The sequence below is a fragment of the Anabrus simplex genome, chromosome 5, assembly GCF_040414725.1.
Source record: "Anabrus simplex isolate iqAnaSimp1 chromosome 5, ASM4041472v1, whole genome shotgun sequence".
In the NCBI taxonomy this organism is placed as follows: Eukaryota; Metazoa; Arthropoda; class Insecta; order Orthoptera; family Tettigoniidae; genus Anabrus; species Anabrus simplex.
Window position 1 is genome coordinate 442,027,292 of NC_090269.1, and position 15,992 is coordinate 442,043,283.

At 39.6% G+C, this 15,992-nt stretch overlaps 1 protein-coding gene and 1 pseudogene across 1 annotated transcript in view; one reads left to right on the plus strand and one right to left on the minus strand.

Annotated features, from left to right (window-relative positions):
* LOC137501031 (uncharacterized) overlaps positions 1 to 15,992 on the minus strand; it is a 198,609-nt gene that overhangs the window by 127,205 nt on the left and 55,412 nt on the right. The gene's annotated exons all lie outside the window — the stretch shown is intronic.
* Positions 4,882 to 6,766, plus strand: LOC136874625 (uncharacterized; annotated as a pseudogene).

Below are 15,992 nucleotides of genomic sequence, written 5' to 3' on the forward strand. Positions count from 1 at the left end.
CTGTGGGTGTGGCGAGGCATTGAGGGGCATGAGGGAGGAGTTGGAGAGTTTGAGGGACATAATTAGGATTCTCACAGAAGACAGGAAGGAAGATAGGACTCCCTCAAACAACGTACAGGTTACAGTAGGTGTACAAGAGGGACGGGAAGGAAAGGCGCGAGTTGTAGAAGACAGGTGGTCTAATGTTCTAAGGGGAAGGAGATTGCAGGCTAAGGGCTCTATTCAGGATCAGAATTCAGGACAGGTGTCTGTGCGAAATCGGTACGAGTCACTCCAGGTAGAACAACAGAGGGAAGATGAGGGACAGGGAACTGTTGCTGAGATGTGTGGAAGTAGGAGGAAGGGAAAAGGTAGGAAATGGAAATGTAGACTAGAGGATAGGAAAAGACAGCTGGAACAGGGTCATGGGAAGGAGGAAAGGAGGGAGGAAGTAGCTTCTGCAGCTATCAGGGAAGATAGGGCTGACCAGGACGGGAGGGGATCCAATGAGGTGGGTAGGGTTGAGGCTCTGGTCATGGGGGATTCCATCGTTAGACAAGTGGGGAAAGTGTGTGGAGGAAAGGGAACCAGGGTAGAATGTTATCCAGGAATTAGGTTGAGGCAGATGTTGAGGAAAGTAGAAGAGGGGGAGGAGGGGAAGGAGAAGGTGGTAGTGTTTCACGTTGGTAAAAACAACGTAAGGCAAGGTGATATAAGTACAAACATAGTTGGAGATGTGTGGGATCTGGTAAATGCAGCACGGGTGAAGTTTAAAAAAGCGGAGATTGTTATTAGTGGAATACTGTGTAGGAGGGATACTGACTGGAGGGTGATTGGGGATTTCAATGATACTATGGAGTGGGTATGTGGGAGACTGGGAGTGAAATTTCTAGATCCTAATGGGTGAGTAGGAGATAGGGATCTGCGCTCAGATGGCCTTCACTTAAACCGTAGCGATACGTATAATTTACGAAATTTGTTTGTAAGGATAATAGGGAGGTACATTCAGGGAAACGGCGTTGCCTAGGGAGCAGTGATAAGGGAACAGGGAACTGGAAATCAAGTAGGGAAGGCATAAAATTGTTAGTGTTGAACTGTAGAATTATTGTAAAGAAAGGAATAGAATTAAGTAATTTAATAGACATATATTTACCAGATATTGTAATAGGAGTTGAATCATGGCTAAGAAATGGTATAATGGATGTAGAAATTTTCCTACAGCACTGAAGGGTGTATCGTAGAGATATGATAGGAATAGTGGGAGGGGGGTATTCATTCTGGTGAAAGAAGGATTTGTAAGCTACGAAAATGTTAAAGATGAGGCACATGAAATTCTAGGTGTAAGTCTAATTTCTAAAGATAATAGGCAACTTGATATATTTGGAGTGTACAGACCTGGAAAGGATAGCAATGATGCGGATACAGAATTATTTGATAGGATAGTCGGCTATGTGGGAAACGACATGGAAAGAAATGTGATTGTAGCGGGAGATCTGAATTTGCCATATGTCAATTGGGAAGGAAATTCGAACGACAGGAAGCATGACCAACAAATGGCAAATAAGCTAATATGGGAAGGACAGCTGATTCAGAAAGTGATGGAACCAACCAGGGGGGAAAATATCCTGGATGTGGTGCTGATAAAACCAGGGAAACTGAAGTAATAGATGGTATTAGTGATCATGAAGCTGTTTTTGTCGTAGTTAAAAATAAACGTGATAGAAAAGGAAGGTCTTAAAAGTAGGACTATTAGGCGGTACCATATGGCTGATAAAGCAGGCATGAGGCAGTTTCTAAAAAGTAACTATGATCGGTGGAAAACGGTAAATAAAAATTTAAACAGACTCTGGGATGGGTTTAAAGAAATTGTTGAGGAATGCGAAAACAGGTTTGTACCTTTAAGGGAGGTAAGGAATGGTAAAGACCCACCTTATTATAATAGAGAAATAAGACTAAGAATGAGGTGCAGAATGAAAAGAAATAGAGTTAGAAATGGCTGGGAATATAAGGAGAAATTGAAGGAACCTACTAAAAATTGAATCTAGCAAAGAAGGCAGCTAAGGATAACATGATGGCAATCATAATTGGCAGTCATACAAATTTTAGTGAAAAATGGAAGGGTATGTATAGGTATTTTAAGGCAGAAACAGGTTCCAAGAAGGACATTCCAGGAATAATTAATGAACAAGAGGAGTGTGTATGTGAGGATCTTCAAAAGGCAGAAGTATTCAGTGAGCAATATGTAAAGATTGTTGGTTACAAGGATAATGTCCAGATAGAGGAGGAGACTCAGGCCAAGGAAGTATTAACATTTACATATGATAACAATGACGTTTACAATAAGATACAAAAGCTAAAAACTAGAAAAGCGGCTGGAATTGAGATCAGATTTCTGGGGATATACTAAAGACAATGGGTTGCGATATAGTACCATATCTGAAGTACTTATTTGATTATTGTTTGGTGGAGGAGCTATACCAGATGAATGGAGAGTTGCTATAGTTGCCCCTGTGTATAAAGGAAAGGGTGATAGACATAAAGCTGAAAATTACAGGCCAGTAAGTTTGACGTGCATTGTATGTAAGCTTTGGGAAGGCTTTCTTTCTGACTATATTAGACATGTTTGTGAAATTAATAACTGGTTCGATAGAAGGTAATTCGGTTTTACGAAAGGTTATTCGACTGAAGCTCAACTTGTAGGATTCCAGCAAGATATAGCAGATATCCTGGATTCTGGAGGTCAAATGGACTGTATCGCGATTGACCTGTTTAAAGCATTTGATAGGGTGGATAATGGGAGACTACTGGAAAAATGAGTGCAATTGGACTAGACAAACGAGTGACTGAATGGGTTGCTGTATTTCTAGAAAATAGATCTCAGAGAATTAAAGTAGGTGAAGCTTTATCTGACCCTGTAATAATTAAGAGGGGAATTCCTCAAGGCAGTATTATCGGACCTCTATGTTTTCTTATATATATAAATGATATGAGTAAAGGAGTGGAATCTGAGGTAAGGCTTTTTGCGGATGATGTTATTCTCTATAGAGTGATGAATAAATTACAAGATTGTGAGCAACTGCAGCGTGACCTCGAAAACGTTGTGAGATGGGTTTAATGCAATTGTTGTGGAATGTGAATATAAGTTTGTTCTTTTAAGGGTGGTAAGGAATGGTAGGATCCACTATATTATAACAGAGAAGTAAAGAGACTACGAAGGAGTTGCAGACTGGTTAGAAATAGAGTTAGAAGTGGTTATGGAAGTAAGGAGAAATTGAAGGGACTTACTAGGAAATTGAATCTAGCAAAGAAGTCAGCTAAGGATAACATGATGGCAAGCATAATTGGTGGTCATACAAATTTTAGTGAAAAATGGAAGAGTATGTATAGGTACTTTAAGGCAGAAATAGGTTGAAAGAAGGACATTCCAGGAATCATTAATGAACAAGGGAAGTGTGTATGCGAGGATCTTCAAAAGGCAGAAGTATTCAGTCAGCAATATGTAAAAGATTGTTGGTTAAAAGGGTAATGTCCAGATAGGGGATGTGAATAACACTAAAGAAGTATTAAAATTTACCTAAGATAACAATGACATTTACAGTAAGATACAAAATTTGAAAACTAGAAAAGCAGCTGGAATTGATAAGATTTCTGGGTATATACTAAAGGCAATGGGTTGGGATATCGTACCATATCTGAAATACTTATTTGTTTATTGTTTGGTTGAAGGAGCTATTCCAAATGAATGGAGAGTTGCTATAGTAGCCCCTGTGTATAAAAGAAAGGGCGATAAACATAAAGCTGAAAATTACAGGCCAGTCAGTTTGACATGCATTGTATGTAAGGTTTGGGAAAGCATTCTTTCTGATTATATTAGACATGTTTGCAAAATTAATAACTGGTTTGGCAGAAGGCAGTATGGGTTTAGGAAAGGTTATTCGACTGAAGTTCAGCTTGTAGGATTTCAGCAAGATATAGCAGAGATTTTGGATTCAGGAGGCCAAATGGACTGTATTGCGATTGACCTATCTAAGGCATTTGATAGGGTAGATCATGGAAGACTACTGGCAAAAATGAGTGCAATTGGACTAGAAAAAAAGAGTGACTGTATGGGTGGCTATATTTCTAGAAAACAGATCTCAGAGAATTAGAGTAGGCGAAGCTTTATCTGACCCTGTAATAATTAAGAGGGGAATTCCTCAAGGCAGTATTATTGGACATTTATGTTTTCTTATATATATAAATCATATGTGTAAAAAAGTGGAATCAGAGATAAGGCTGTTTGCAGATGATGTTATTCTGTACAGAGTAAAAAATAAGTTACAAGATTGTGAGCGGCTGCAGGGTCACCTCGATAGTGTTGTGAGATGGACGGTGGACAATGGTATGATGATAAACTGGGTTAAGGCTGATGACACACGGAGCGGTTTTTGCCGAGTCGGCAGCCGAGTCGGCGCATGTTTGTATTGTATTAGATGGGATGAAACTGACACAGCAGTGCTCGCCGACAGGCGGCAGATTTTCCGACTCGGTCTGTCGTTTAGCTGGCGGTGCAGCGAGCGTTTTGAAGACTTTGTGCGCGCTATAGCGCCATAGATTTAATACATTCAGCTGAATCACGTCCGACTTGATGCGTCGCTGTAGCTAGGGATCCAGTCGGGCGTGGCTGAATTTACGTGGCGATTGCATCATTAGTAGGTATTCCTGTATTAGATTTCATGAAGTATCTTGGAAATTCAATAATATACACGTAAAAGGACAAAAAGAGTAAGTAGACTTTTGGAATAAGAATAAGAACAATAATTTATTTTTATATAATGTTATTGTATTATTCTTGTTCACATACAATGCCAAAGGGATATACGAACATTCTTCTACGTTGTTCTATCTCTTCTTGACAGGATCATGGATATTAGGATTGACATAGAAAAATTAATCAGTGAGTTCCATGCCCGGCCAACAATATGGGATATGACTCATAGTGATTACATGGGCAAAACACAAAAGAAAATCTCTTGGGAAGAGATTGTGAATCAGTTTACGGGACATGACACGCCTGTAGAAGAAAAGAAGACCTTAGGTAAGTTTGTGGCTTAAGTACAAGATTCTGTTCGATTTCGTAGTCACGAATAAAATACAAAAATAACTTTAAATTTTCACATTCTGCCATTCAAATGGAGCAATTTCTGAAAAATACTGAGTGAACTTATCTCTAACATTTACAGCTCTCGGATTTCCTCTGCTTATTCTGTCGAACTTTAAGTTCTGCATATTACATTGTGGGAAAGTGTCTTCAGGTTTTCCATCCTTTTGTCTTACAAAATTATGTAGTACACAAGCAGCCTTAATTATAACTTCAGCAAAATCAATATCTACATTCAGTGGTCTGTGAAATATTCTCCACTTATTCGCTAAAATACCAAAGGAACATTCTATATGGCGCCTGACTCTAGACAGTCTGTAATTGAATATTTTCTTCGTATCAGTTAGATGCCTGCCACCATACGGTCTAAGTAAGTTTGTTGACAATGGGAAGGCCTCATCACCAACTATCACATACGGATAATGTGAAGATGAATCTGCAATTGGCGTTGGTGGAGGAATTCCCAACGAACCATCAGACAGCTGTACAAAGAGTTTTGAGTTTTTGAATATTCCAGAATCACTTGACTTTCCATATGATCCTACGTCTCCGTATGTAAATAAATAGTTAGCATCACACATGGCAAATAACACAACTGAGAAGTAGTTCTTATAGCTATAATACATAGAACCACTATTTGCAGGTTGTACAATTCTCACATGCTTTCCATCAATTGCACCTATACAATGAGGAAAGTTAGCACACTTTTCAAATCCGTCAGCTATTTCTAGCCATTTTTCTGTAGGTAATGCATGATTGGCTACACATGTCCATATTGCTGTTGATCTTCCCACTCGGAATGTGTAGTGCAAGTCCATCAGAGAGCATCCCGTTGCCAGATACCTGAAACTATTCGAAACACACCAATTAATGATATATGAATTTCTCCTGAATAATTCCGTTTAAAGTAACACAATTGTTTTATTATTTTCTTTTAGGTGAAATACTTCACAAGAAGTGAAAAAACGTGCGAGACAGATTTACCAGAGAAATGCAAGCAAGAAAAGGGAAATCTGGTAGTGGAGCTGGGAAGAAAATGGCATACATGTATGCGGAACAACTGTCTTTCAGGATACGGTATTACCAAGCAAAACTACCAGTTCCTTACATCTGGAAGTAGGAGATAGCAATTCTGAACCTTCCACTGAAGCTGAAACTCCTATTGAAACAGTTCCTTCACGACGTCCACAATTAGAGAAAACGAGGAAACTACATCCAGTGGAGGCCAAGATTTTCCAAGCTCTGGAGAAAAATCGAGAAAGCAGGGAGAGAATAGAAAAAGCTGAAGATGATGATAATCGTCATTTCTTATAATCACTCCTTCCCACCCTGAAAGCTTTACCCAGGGCTTTAAATATGAAAGCCAGAGTGTACATAATGCAATGCATTATGAAATATGCACATGAAAAGCTTGATGACCTTCCACAAAATCAACAGCGACAGCAGTATCTTCAAGTAAACGCGCAAATGCAGCACCCACGGCAAGAAATAATAGCACAGAATGTTCTGGTTCAATCACCACAACATCCAAGTTTTCGTCAACATCAACACTTTTATTCTTTGGATTCCTCGGTTCCTACACAACACGAGAAACAACAATACGAAAATAGCAGTCAAAACAGTCCCCATGTTGTTCACGCACAATAGCAGCAGCTCCGTCTCCGGAAAATTCCCTTTCTACATGTGTGTCCAGTTTCAGTCCAGATGGAGAAGACTCAGATATCAGTCTCTTTTAAATGTTGCAGTTCTTTAATTTTTCATGTGAAGTGATTGTGCTTGTTTTCTAAACAATTGAACATATGTATTCTAATAATAATATGCTATACTTACCTGAGAGTTATCACCAGTTTTTCTTCAGGTGGAATACCGCTCCTCATAGGAGTGTCTTGCTTTCTCAACTTTTCATTTAAGATGTTCAACAGTTCGTCGAAACATTCACTAGACATACGAACGAAGTTGTAAAGTTTTTCTTAATCCTGCCGTGCTTGATTAAATAAGGTGTAAAATAGGCCTTTTGAAGTTCTATCTGCAACTATTGGATGAATCCATATTCTCCGATGTTTCCTTCTCCGCCGCCACCGTAAGTAAATTAGTGACAAAAGTACTGCACGTTCCTCATGAAGATCCATCTCTGCTACGCTAGCTTCCTCACCTAACGTCGCACTCGCTCGTGTGTTTTGTCCACTGCCTGCTCGATACGCACCCGATGACTGCTTATAAGCAGCCGCTTTAGATGCAGATCGAGCAGGCAGTGGTTTCGTCACAGTCGGCAAAAACCGCTCTGTGTATCAATCACAGGCAGCGGCCGACTCGGCTGCCGACTCGGCAAAAACCGCTCCGTGTGTCATCAGCCTAAAAGTCAGGTTGGGAGTTTCACAAATAGGAAAAGTCCTCTCAGTTTCATTACTGCGTTGATGGGATAAACGTTCCTTTTGGAGATCATTGTAAGTACCTACGTGTTAATATAAGAAAAGACCTTCATTGGGGTAATCACATAAATATGATTGTTAATAAAGGGTACAGATCTCTGCACATGGTTATAAGGGTATTTAGGGGTTGTAGTAAGAATGTAAAGGAGAGGGCATATACGTCTCTGGTAAGACCCCAGCTAGAGTATGGTTCCAGTGTATGGGACCCTCAGCAGGATTACTTGATTCAAGAACTGGAAGAAAATCCAAAGAAAAGCAGCTCGATTTGTTCTGGGTGATTTCCGACAAAAGAGTAGCGTTACAAAAATGTTGCAAATTTTGGGCTGGGAAGATTTGTGAGAAATGAGACGAGCTGCTCGATTAAATGGTATGATCCGACTGTCAGAGGTGAGATGGCGTGGGAGGACATCAGTAGACGAATAAGTTTGAGTGGTGTCTTTAAAAGTAGGAAAGATCACAATATGAAGATAAAGTTGGAATTCAAGAGGACAAATTGGGGCAAACATTCGTTTATAGGAAGGGCAGTTAGGGATTGGAATAACCAAGGGAGATGTTCAATAATTTTCCAACTTCCTTGCGCTCATTTAAGAAAAGGCTAGGAGAACAACAGATAGGGAATCTGCCACCTGGGCGACTGCCCTAAATGCAGATCAGTATTGATTGATTGATACTATCACACATTTCCTATTACTTTTCTTGCTTGTTTTGAAAGACAATTATTTTCTTTCTTTGGGAGGTTTCTTATTATATGTCAAAGACTTGGGTGGATTGGGGACGTTGAAAATTGGTGGTATGGGATTCCACTTGAATAGTTTCCGTCCATTTGCCCTGTTTAGTTCAAATTGCGATTCTTCAAAATGATGCTAGAAGAAAATACATAATAAGACCTATTCATATAAAACATCGTTCATATAAACATATTATTATTATTCAGGAATAATACGAATGTATAACTTCACTAACATCGCACAAGACGGAATTATCTGTAGGTTGCCATTTGTCACGCCTACCGTTTTGTACCCACTGATCTCTCCTTTGCTTATCTCTCGGGAAGCGAAACACTCTAATTCAGTCACTTATCTTATTTTGACAATTTGGTGCGGCAAAGTATCCCACTTTCCTTCAAAATACAAGTAATAACTCACATCATTACATCGGGCACGCCCACATAACAACGATATTTAAGACCCAATATGGCCGCCAGCGCAAAGGATTGTGGTAGCGTGATCAGACCTCCCTAGACAGACCTTGCGGCAGGGTAGGAAAGGTGATGGTGTACTAACCACTCCGCAGTGCTCCTATGGGCATATGATGGCGACATAAAGGTTAGGTGTTATTTGATAGGAGAAGGCCACGTGCCTATCCTCCCCCTACATCATCCCGGGCGAGTCGAACATGTCCTCGGACACTCCTGGCACAAAAAGCCATACGATAAATAAATAAATAAATAAATAAATAAATAAATAAATAAATAAATAAATAAATAAATAAATAAATAAATAAATATTTAGAACCCGTGGCGGATCCAGGGGGAAGGGGACTTCGACATTGAATTCTGGTGGATGTAAACATTTGGTAGAAGTCAGGGCAATCGCAAAAAATAATTAACGTTACACTTTGAAGGCCTAGATACGTGAACGTAAACCAATCAATATACTTTATTTGCAAACCGTAGGGGTATTAGCCCCGATGGGAAATTTAGAAGAATAATTCATGGCCTCACCTACCAGGTGGAGCCATCTAGGCCACCTCTGACAGACTGGATTGGTGGTCAATCGCTGACAACAACGATCTTTTTAACATGCCGAAATCGTAAAACATTCGGTGGAGATCCTTCAAAAATCGACTACCACTGCCAGTTTTTGAACCCGTGGTGATGGGATCAAGAAGCTGACACAATGCACAAACAAAATGGACTCCGCAAAACAGAAGCTAAATATGTACGTTACATAATTTACTTTAAAAGTACATAGAAATAACTAATCTAGATCACAAAACTGGATAACTAATTTTAACAAGATAAAACATAAACCAGAGAAATATTAATGAACTAAGAATGAACCAAGAAATGAATGGCGTAAAGATCGTGAAAGCAGTGTCGACTTGTCGACTGTCTGATTTTCGTTTATCCAGTGTTCGTGGAAGATTCGTGACCAACTGAGATGCCCTGGATAAATCAAGTGTTTCTTTATGAAGTATAACACTTAGCGGAAATGTCGCTAATATAGATGCTTTCCCAGCGGGTATTTCATTTTTCCGTTCAGCATTCATGTTCAAAGCTAAGACCATGTCGGGAAAGAACTCCACCATGTCGTTCCAGAAAGAATAGAAATGAATAGTGTGACGACTCCCTCTGAATCACATGTTAACAGACACGGTGTACATCTCTCCGCCACCTAGAGCGCTGCCGTCGATAAAAGTCCAAGTACGTGCGCTTTTTGTTGGCTTAATGTGGAAGTGTGTGAACAGTTTGTGGTCTTTTTTCGGTAGTTTTATACGTTCAAAATATCTGGTGTTAACTTTTCGTGAACTGAAAAGTGAAAAAGATTAAGCATTTGAGAAGTAGGACGTATACTTTGGCATGTGCATCAATTTACTAACGCATGTGAATTTGCATACAACTTGCTACGTCCCGAGTTGCAAGTCGGGTTACGATAAACATTCGAATGAAAATCAGCATTTTCTTCACACAAAAAAGATCCCACTCTTTTCTCAAAGTGATTGAAGGCTATCCCACATCAAGATCTGCCTTCAAGTGATAGTACCCTTAACATCATTTTTCAATCAGATTAGAGCCATGGCAAAAGCTGGTGTCAAAGAGAATGCCAAAATGATAAATACAGCTCAGGAAAAAACTACAGCAAACTTACATTTGATGAGCCACTATTATCAAGTTGGGAAGTAGTTCCTTTCAGCAATTCAAAAATGAATGTTATTCATCACTTCTGTGCGAGTATTGTTAAACATGCAAGCAAAGTGGCAGATTTTACAGCATGTATTGTTACTCTGCACAATAATACAGAGGAGTCCGGCTCCATGGCTAAATGGTTAGCGTGCTGGCCTTTGGTTACAGGGGTCCCGGGTTCGATTCCCTGCAGGTAATTCACCAGAAGTGGTTAATTTCGCTGGCACGAGCTGGGTGTATGCGTCGTCTTTCATCATCATTACCACCACCACAACCACCACGACGGGCAGGTCGCCTACGGGAGTCAAATCAAACTACCTGCATCTGGCGAGCCAACTTGTCTTTGGACACTCCCGGCACTAAAAGCCATACGCCATTTTATTTAATACAGAGGAGGCAAAAGGCTGTCCGGTTTTAGACCGAACAAGTCTGCCAGAATATAATAAATCACCCAACTATCCCATTTATACATCGAATTAATTATTTATGTTTTCTCATGTAGAGGAAGTTGTGAGAAATGTTAGTGTTCAAGAAGCATTGTGGGGAGAAATATTTCAAGAATGCCTGGATAGTTTACCTCCAATTACTGTTTCTCATGGACGTGGGTGCTGTACTGAACACTGCTCAGGACTTGGTACCAAAATTAATTTTCCATTACAATACAATGCCGAATTTATTTCCGAATACAAGAAGTAAGGAAAGAAATGCAAGCTCGTACGACCTCAAAACATACCCGGAAAATGTCAAAGATGTTCAGTTAACTGACTGATGGGCTGAAGTGCTGGCAAGATTTATTAAGTGAAACATGTTAATATATTTTTAAGTAGTTACTTAGGAATTAAATGTGTATGCCATACCGGTACGTAACAATCATGTGCGTGCCTGCAGAGTTATAATATGTTTATATTATGTAGCATGGACACTAACAGTTGAACATGGGTTTTTATGGTTATAATTGATAATTTCAACTGGGTTTGATTTCGGAGTCAATTAATGAAAGATTACTTAGCTGTATAGAGACATACACGTTTGAGATATTCGTTAAGACACCGACGAACCAATTTCAGAAGTAATGTTATTAAATCATTAATAAAGGCAAAATACTTCATACGTATTTTTCACTTATTACTTTCAAAACAAGGAACACTATATCTTAATTTGAACGAAACACAGATCGCACATAAACACAGTCATCGCTCAGTAAACAGAATACACAGTCCTGAAACATCGCAATAATTAACACACGGTTTTAAATAATTTATTTAAACGATAAATTCCGAATTAAGTCACATCAGATCTCATTTAGAATCACATGTTCAGAGACAGCTGATCACTATCTATCTACACCAGCGCCGCGTAGTGTATGAACATATCAACCAACAGAAGTCGTCACACTATGCATTTCTATTCGTCCTGATCGTTCACTCCATCTTGTTTCACATAGATGAGAAACGAAATCACCTCTTTTAACACACCCATAGTTTTTCGATGAGGGTCGCTCTAGAATATTTTGTGGCTATAGCAAGGTGTCATAATCGTATTAGTTGCCACTTTTCTGAATTACTCGCACTGCCTCTCGTTCATCAAACATTACTCCGCACCCATCCTTTCCACAACCTACACACTGCGAAGGAGGCAAATTCAATTGATGAATTGTTCTCAGTATAATTTGGTCCAGAGGATTGCTATTTAAACATATCTCTTTCTAATACCAATATAGTTGGTCCGTTATTGGATATTATACATTTTCCAGCTGACTCATTCCTGGTTGCCAGCGTTTCACCCCATTGTGCCAAATTGGGCTCATCTGTCTGAACGTCATCACCTTCTTCTTAAAATACATCATCTGCTTGTTGAAGATCAGCTTTGAGCATGTCCGTGGAGGCATCTCTGAAGGTAATGGAGTCTTCCTTGATGCTGGGTTCTTCACCAAAGTGTGCATAACGAAGTGGGTCTTCTTCGAACAATCACTGTTTTCATAAAAAAATTGAACAAGTCACAGATGGAGATTATCTTCTGACAATCACATAAGTAATTTCTTTCTTACCGGAGTTTATGATTTCATTCTGGGTGAACTTACTCAGATATGTAGCCTGTCCTGAGGATGTAGCCTCTAGATGATTTTGAAAAACTATTTTCACATGCGTATCTCTGAAATTTCCTTCGTTGGAAGTTGCAGGACAGTTTGCATGAATGGGGCCACGCAGAGGTACGTTTTGTCTTCCAAGCATTACTGCTCCTTTCACAAGAGGGAAAAGCCTCTCTCGATTTAGTTGTGCTTGGAAAAGACGTTCTTCATTAATTAGATTTCGTATTTCCATTTTAGGAGTGTGGAAAGTCAGAAGGAAATGTTTCTATCACGAATGGCATCTTTAAGGTATTGGGTATTTATATGTACTTCCAGATCATCTGTAGATCCAGTGAGTCGGAGGTTCTGTGGCAACATCTTACATTATTACAAAATACTCTTTCATTTTAATTAATAAACCCAGGAGAAAAGAGCCTTTCTTGATATCTGACAGCACAATGATTCTGCAGATGACTTAACCTGACATAATTTTTAACGAATCTTCCCTATAGAGTTCTTGAGGAAAACAGGAAGCTGTAGTTAACGGGTGGAAACCAAGGTTCCTCTAGGGAAGTCAGCTTCGTTTGCTTTGGCCAGCTTAATATCCTATGTGAAGAAATGAAGAACTAACCGAGCTACGTGCTTCTGTTGGCCAAGCAGGTTGTAGATTGAGACCCCGTAGCTGCCAGTGCTGCAGAACACGAAGGAATTTGAAATACCGGTACTGATGTTTCAAACGGGCTGTGAGTGCTCAGTTACTTCCTAATTCTGATCTATACGACTGCCCAAAGAAAGAGGAGATCAAACTCTGACTGGGCCAACGAGGCTGGAAGCACAAAAGTATGTGACAGCTCGAAAATGTCCTGACCCCTGGTATCAGCCCACACTCCACCAGGACAGACCTCCATTCTCGTGAACGCAGGTAGACACCATGGACTGTGGGGCGTGATAGTTCGCCAATCTTACATGTTTTATAAGAGGGGTGGTATTTTAAATAACCCTACGTATTGGGATTACAAGGCCCCACAAGAGATATTTTATATAAATGAAGTCAAATCGTGATCATAAAATAAAATTGACACAGGTTTAGGTACTAATCGAGCGGCTTGGAGTGTAGTGGTTAGCATAGTGGTTTGAGTTAGAAAATTTCCTTCCAGTACATTCGAGAGAAAGACGTACAACATGTGGTGGTGACGTCACCCGCAGGTTCATTGCTCGTGACGTGTCTAGCTCGCCACGAGGAACTTCGTATCGCGCTCGCACAAGATGTCGGGCATAGGAACACATATTATTGCCATCCCTTTTCCACATATTCCGGCAAGTATAAAAATAATGTACCGGGCTGGAACAGTTCCTCGTACAATATGTGTATAAAATACATTTCCAATGACGTACACTCGAACATTATTTCGATTATATAACGTATATGTGATTCTTATGTATGTTAAAACATAACGATAGTTCATTAACGACGATGTTCAGGAATAGTTCCAAGCATGTCGAAGTGCATTCTTGATAATGGAACCGAGAATACCGACATTTTGCCTCTTCGGTAAAAGTTGACACCTCGTGTCCAGATGTTTCTGGCATTACAAAGAAGGAGAAATTCGTGAAATCTTACTTGGAATGATTGCTGGATGAGTAATGTGTTCATTGTGATGTCCAGGACCCCATCATCCCGTACACCTGCTCCGTACATTTAAACTGAGCGCCTTTTAGAAGGTTATCTATAATGTGAACCCTGAACTGTGTATTGGAAGGAGTTTAGACTTTAATATTCAGATGTCCCTACTATCTGGTGGGACGATGACCAATTGAACATCTCCCTTGGTAAGTTATTCCAATCCCTAATTCCCCTTCCTATAAATGAATATTTGCCGGAGTTTGTCCTCTTGAATTTCAACTTTATCTTCATATTGTGATCTTTCCTACTTTTATAAACGCCATTCAAACTTATTCGTCTACTAATGTCATTCCACGCCATCTCTCCGCTGACAGCTCGGAACATACCACTTAGTCGAGCAGCTCTTCTTCTTCCTCTCAATTCTTCCCAACCCAAACATTGCAACATTTTTGTAACGCTACTCTTTTCTCGGAAATCACCCAGAACGAATCGAGCTGCTTTTCTTTGGATTTTTCCAGTTCTTGAATCAGGTAATCCTGGTGAGGGTCCCATACACTGGAACCATACTCTAGTTGGGGTCTTACCAGAGACTTATATGCACTCTCCTTTACATCCTTACTACAAACCCTAAACACCCTCATAACCATGTGCAGAGATCTGTACCCTTTATTTACAATCTCATTTATGTGATTACCCCAATGAAGATCTTTCCTTATATTAACACCTAGATACTTACAATGATCCCCAAAAGGAACTTTCACCCCATCAACGCAGTAATTAAAACTGAGAGGACTTTTCCTATTTGTGAAACTCACAACCAGACTTTTAACCCCATTTATCAACATACCATTGCCTGCTGTCCATCTCACAACATTTTCGAGGTCACGTTGCAGTTGCTCACAATCTTGTAATTTATTCATCACTCTATAGAGAATAACATCATCCGCAAAAAGCCTTACCTCCGATTCCACTCCTTTACTCATATCATTTATATATATAAGAAAACATAAAGGTCCAATAATACTGCCTTGAGGAATTCCCCTCTTAATTATTAGAGGGTCAGATAAAGCTTTGCCTACTCTAATCCTCTGAGATCTATTTTCTTGAAATACAGCAACCCATTCAGTCACTCTTTTGTCTAGTCCAATTGCACTCATTTTTGCCAGTAGTCTCCCATGATCCACCCTATCAAATGCTTTAGACAGGTCAATCGCGATACAGTCCATTTGACCTCCAGAATCCAAGATATATGCTATATCTTGCTGGAATCCTACAAGTTGAGCTTCAGTGGAATAACCCTTCCTAAAACCGAATTGACTTCTATCGAACCAGTTATTAATTTCACAAACATGTCTAATATAATCAGAAGGAATGCCTTCCTAAAGCTTACATACAATGCATGTCAAACTTACTGGCCTGTAATTTTCAGCTTTAAGTCTATCACCCTTTCCTTTATACACAGGGGCTAATATGGCAACTCTCCATTCATCTGGTATAGCTCCTCCGACCAAACAATAATCAAATAAGTACTTCAGATATGGTACTATATCGCAACCCATTGTCTTTAGTATATCCCCAGAAATCTGATCAAATCCAGCCGCTTTTCTAGTTTTCAAGTTTTGTATCCTATTGTAAATGTCATTGTTATCATACGTAAATTTTATTACTTCTTTGGCCTTAGTCTCCTCCTCTATCTCGACATCATCCTTGTAACCAACACTCTTTACATACTGCTGACTGAATACTTCTGCCTTTTGAAGATCATCACATATACACTCCCCTTGTTCATTAATTATTCCTGGAATGTCCTTCTTGGAACCTGTTTCTGCCTTAAAATACCTATACAT